The sequence below is a fragment of the Erpetoichthys calabaricus genome, chromosome 5, assembly GCF_900747795.2.
Source record: "Erpetoichthys calabaricus chromosome 5, fErpCal1.3, whole genome shotgun sequence".
Classification (NCBI taxonomy): domain Eukaryota; kingdom Metazoa; phylum Chordata; class Cladistia; order Polypteriformes; family Polypteridae; genus Erpetoichthys; species Erpetoichthys calabaricus.
Genome location: NC_041398.2, coordinates 165,166,382 through 165,171,992, shown reverse-complemented (window position 1 = coordinate 165,171,992; position 5,611 = coordinate 165,166,382).

The following is a 5,611-nucleotide window of genomic DNA, read 5'->3' as shown; positions in this document are numbered from 1 at the left end:
AGAAAAATACTACAGCAAGAATTGCAGAGTCTGCTGGTAGTGATGAATGAAGCGATTGACATGAAATTGAGTTTGCAGTGAAACATGGCATTTTGCTGCCAGTAAAATTTGTGCCATTAACACAAAAGGAAAGATGTTTAGTCCTGTCTGGAAACACTTAAAGCTCTGTTTTTCAATTCCATATGCGTATGTCTGTCATTTAGAATTTAAATGAAGATCTCTAGTGAAAAGAAAAATCACCAGACTCATTTCCTGTTACCTGTAGTCATTTTGTTGATCCACCAGATGTGTTCTGATAGTATGGCTGGAGGTTGTCATGTATAAAAAGTGTTGTCATTTCTACGTGGTGTGCCCTGAAATGTATACAACTACCGTTAAACGAAAGTACGCAGTTGTGCACTTTAATCACTTATGAATTGTTTAATTTGAAATTTTAAACTGTGAGGCAGAGGGATAAATCAAGGAAAAATGTGTCTTTGTCCGAAACATTATACAGGCTACTGTATGTATACATATATACTGTACATTTATAAGGATGTAGGTACTCATAGGTGTTTTACTAGGACTGAGTACAAGGAACCGCAGTAGGGTGTTGTAAAAGATGCTGGGGTAATCATATATCTGCTTCACCAGCAGCTCTGATCTTGGTGTCCTGGAAGAAGATCTCTAAACAAAGTTAGAGCCAAGTGTCTGTGTGGTAGAGTATCCTAATAGTGACATTCCCACTAATCCTGCTAATTACACTATTGTAAACATACACCGGGAAATAACATACAGTAAAACAGGGTTAGGGTCCCACATTGGTTGCACATAGTTTAACAATAAATAATAAAGTCTGGTGTATACAACAACATTAGTGTCACTCAACTGTATAGCATAGTGAGTGAAATTGGAAATTTCTGTAGTCATAGCAAAGATATCTTCATGCTATTGGCAATATTTTTATAAAACCCAGCAGAGTGGGAGTAGCCGAGGACAGAGAGGAATATAGAATAAGCCCAGGATCACGGAGATTCTTTGGAGGTGTGGACAAAGTATCTAGGTATGCAAGTCCGCTGGAAACTTTTACAACTGCTTCCTATGATACCCTGTGCTTAGTCATGTAAGACACATATGAATGAACAGGCCCTTGAAAACGTATTAATGGATAGAGGCAAAAGGTAACATAAAATATAGTCAATGGATATTTCCTGCTTTACACAGTGCCTAAGAACATATCCCTCATGTAGGGATAATTACACAGTTTAAATAATTATCTAAGTAAGAGAACTTTATTTTAATATCATCTTTGCCCTTTACTGGTGACAATATACAGTCATACAAGGTTGTTTCATAAGATGCAAAATGATTTTTTAATCATCTGAAAGCTGCACCACCAGCTAAACAAGTACCTTATTGGGATGGCGCTCTTTTCCAGAGTGTTAGACTAACCGTTCTGAAATAAACCACTGCATGTAATTGAATAGCTAACTAGCACTAGCATGCCTGTGTGAACAGCAACATATTGTCTTGTATGTCTTTTAATAAGGGAATTAATAATAAAATTTGTATTATAATTGAATTAAATCTCTCCAGCCCTCTATATTTAGTATATGATTGATAGAAACTGTAGCAGCATTGGACACAATGACCCCATTTAGAACACTAGTCCATTGTAGTGGGCACTGAGGCATGCACCTTTAATGATCATTTTTCAACTTTTATGTATAATTTTTTTAAGTGACACTCAACTATAATGTTCTAAGTCCATAATTTCCCAGATGTATTTTAGAGTGGTTTTGTTGGTCATTCCTTTCTAAATGTGTTTCTTTGTTTCTGGAGCAGCATATTTTGAGTATTTTTGCCAGACATTTCCAGTGGAAAACCAAACAGATCCAACCCTGCATATAAGACACATCACACAAACTAGCTTACATCTCATGCTTATGGAAAGCCAAATATACTTAGTCAGGCTGCTCTCAATAGTTTAGTACCTTATGGGCAAATACTTTTCCAATGTCTATAGAATTTGAGATTTTTGCTCTTGACATTAACACTAAAGCCTTTTGACTCTAAAAGTTACATTTTGAGTGTTATGATTGCAATATATTTTATATGATTAAGGACTTCCAGTAAACCTTAAAAAAACAGGATATGTCCAATATATTTTACACCAAGAAAATAAAGTTCTCTACTTTAGTCCTATAACTTGTTCTCTGACACTCATCTTGTCAATACGCTCCATTAGTGCAGAATCCTCAGATGAATGCTGCAAGTGACATGACCCAGTGTTATACAGTATTTATTCTCTGAGGTGTGTAGGGTCAACAGAAAAGTAGACAGGACTGTTCCTTGTGGTGCTCCAGTGTTGCTCACTTCCATATCAGAGGCACAGTCCTTGAGCCTCATAAACTGTGGTCTGCCCGACAGTCCAATATCCAGGATACCGTAGACTCTCCCACCTGCATATCTCTGAGCTTACCCCTTAACAGGGATGGCTGGATGGTACTGGGAAAATCAAAAAAGCATAATCCTCACAGTGCCACCAGCTTTGATCAGGTCTGGAACAGACAGATAATTGCACCTTCTTCTCCAATCTTAGTTCAATAGGCAAACTGCAGTAGGTCCAAGTAGTCTTGGACTCATACAGTCCAGGGCCAGCCTCTCAAAAAGCTTCATGGTGTTGAACATAAACAAAATCAGACTTTCTAATTAATAATCATCAAAACCTAACTATAGATTAAATTCTCATTTATGAAGCAATAGTGTAAGTCTTGATTTTTTTTTACATTTTTCATTCCATTACATTTCTAAATTCGCCATCATTGGAAGGTACTTTAATCTGTGTTAGGTCACAGTGTATTTTAAATGTTCTCTCTGTTGCATGGTGATTGTCTCTGTACAAGTCATTTTCCTCCCACATCCCAGAAAATATACAAGTTAGATTAATGGGTCACTTTTAATGGATCCAGCATGGATGATCTAAGGTCTGTGGAGAGACATACCTGGCAGTGGCCTGGCACCCAGGGTGGTTCCAGCTTTAAGTCAAATCCAGCTGGAATTGACTCTTGCCAGCCACAAGAATAAAACTGGATTCAGTACATTTCTTGCATTTCTTGATCAATTTACTTCAGTTTTCCTGCACATCAAGAAAAGGATTGTAACAATATGTGTGCCTTTTATATTTTATATATAAAGATAATATTTTATAGTTCATCGTACATCATATTTGTCATTTTACAAAATGTTATTTAAAATGTATCAAAAATAAGTTACTTTACATCATAGAAATATGTATTTTACTAATCAATATAATTATACCAAAAATGGTTCATATTTCATAGTGCAAGATTTTCTTAAAGAGCTTGTCATATTTGCCATTTTACACTATTTTATTAAAAATAATCATATATATATCTTTACATCACAAAAACATATATTTTATGAACTTATATAATACAACTAGAGATGTTAGATTTTTGGATGGCACAGTGGTAGTGCTGCTGCCTCGCAACTACAAGGCCGGGTTCACGTATCAGATCCTCCGTGCATGGCATGTGCATATTCTCCCTGTATCTGTGTGGGTTGTCTCCCAAAGATATGCTGATTAGATGGCCCTGTGTGTTTGCCCTCTGATGGACTGGCACCTTGTCCAGAGATTATTCCTGCCTTGTACCCAACGCTTACTGAGATAGGGTCCAATTTCCCCACAACCCTGTACAGGATAAAGCGGGTTTGGATGATGGACGGATGTTTCATATTTCACTACATGATTTCTTTACACACTTGTTTTGCTTATGAGTTTACACAGTTCAAAAATAACTTAACATCAATGATTTTTTTTTAATGTCACCACTTTCAAAACGGCATAGTGGTTACAGCTTTGGACCTCAAACCCTGATGTAGTCGGTTTCAAGCCTTCTACTGACATTGTGTGACCATGAGCAAGTTACTTGTGCAATTGGAAAAATAATAATCAAAAGGTAACCAGGGTTTCCAGAGGTATCTCGGGTGGTGTATAAAGTGCCTTGAATAAAGGCGTCGACCAAACAAAAAGTGCTAATATTTGCCCTGTCCCAGGTTTGTTCCTGCCTTGCGCCCCATGCTAACTGGGAAAGGCTCCAGCGGCCCCGCCGCAATCCTGTTCAGGACCGAGCGGGCTACAAAATGACGTACTGTACAACTCCATTGTAACAAGTGTAAAGGTACTTAATTATTGTGGAGTCTAATTTGTTTTTCTTTTTGTACAGTAGATGGCGCTGGTAAGCCAATTTACGCAGAATCTGTATATTCGTCCCAAATTGAGTTTGGGATTTACATAAAAATGAGTGAAATCTTTATAAGTTAACTGACGACGTCCTGGCATCCTGCAGATTTTAAAATAAAGGGCACTTCAATCAAGTTGTAACGTCTAAACATTGACATGTAAACAATAGTTTTTCTTGTATAGAATGGGTCAAAAAACATGTAACTGAACTTGAAAGACCAAAAATTGTAAAACTAAGAGACAAGTGAGCACTTCGTGTCCGCAGCAAGAAACAGACGGGAACCATCGGAATCGGCGACAAGAACACTGGAAGGGCGTGACACCGGCAGAAGAAGGTCTCGTCTTGTCTTGGTCGAGCAAACCTAAGAATGAACGTGCAAGGAGCGGCCACGCATGGGGCTCCCATGGACCGCTCCGTCAACTTTGAGGCGTAAATTAATATGCAACGATGCATGGAGAACAAACAACCCGTACAGCTGGTAATCAACTCTAAGGCGATGTACTTGACAGTAAAACTAGTAGTGTTTGACATTTATTACCACGTTTAGAAATAACCGTGTTGAGATAATTTTGTCATTATACAAAAACGAGATTATGTTACATTCTCACGATCACACTGAGGTAAAGCGCACCGATCTCTATATAAGGTGTGTTTTTTTTCTTTTGTAAGTTTACTGCTATAAAAGTCTGTAAAGGATGGAACTCGTCTCCAGGTGGCCCTTGTCTTTGTAAAGACTTTCCCAAGTGTAACAAATTAGTCCATTCTGGAGAAAATGAATACGCTTCAACCTATAGAAGGGAAATGAGTAGGAGATCCCCGTAGTTAAGGTGTCTGGGCTATTAGACAAGTTGTGCACGGCTTTGTTTGATAACACGAAAGGAAAAAATATATAATGGAAGAGGGGGAGAAGTTAAGTGAATAATAAGTCATCGTGCCAGGAGTGGGGGCAGGGAGGGTCCATGGGGGTGAGGCAGATAAGGCTCTTCATGTCTCTTAATCTAAAGGACTTCTAAATTCTAACGCATATCCCAGTCATGGTGTTTACGGGAAAAATATGGAAATTTCCACGCGCCAACGCTTTCCAAAGCAAGTAAGCAGAAGAGACCACTGATCGCGCCTTCACTTTGCCAGGCAGGCAGCAGCCCGCCACAGTGTGTGCGGAGCTCCCCGCAGGACAGACAGCTCGGTCACTCCTCTGCTTTGCTATACCAGATTGTGGCAAAACACTTCCCGCTATCCGGCAGTTAATGCATCTTTAGTGGACATTGTTTTTCATTCATAAAGTGATGTCAGCCGGGGACCTCGCTTCTGATAGGCCTCGTAGCTGAAAAGCGTGAACTCTGGTTGGTTTTTTGTTTACTGGG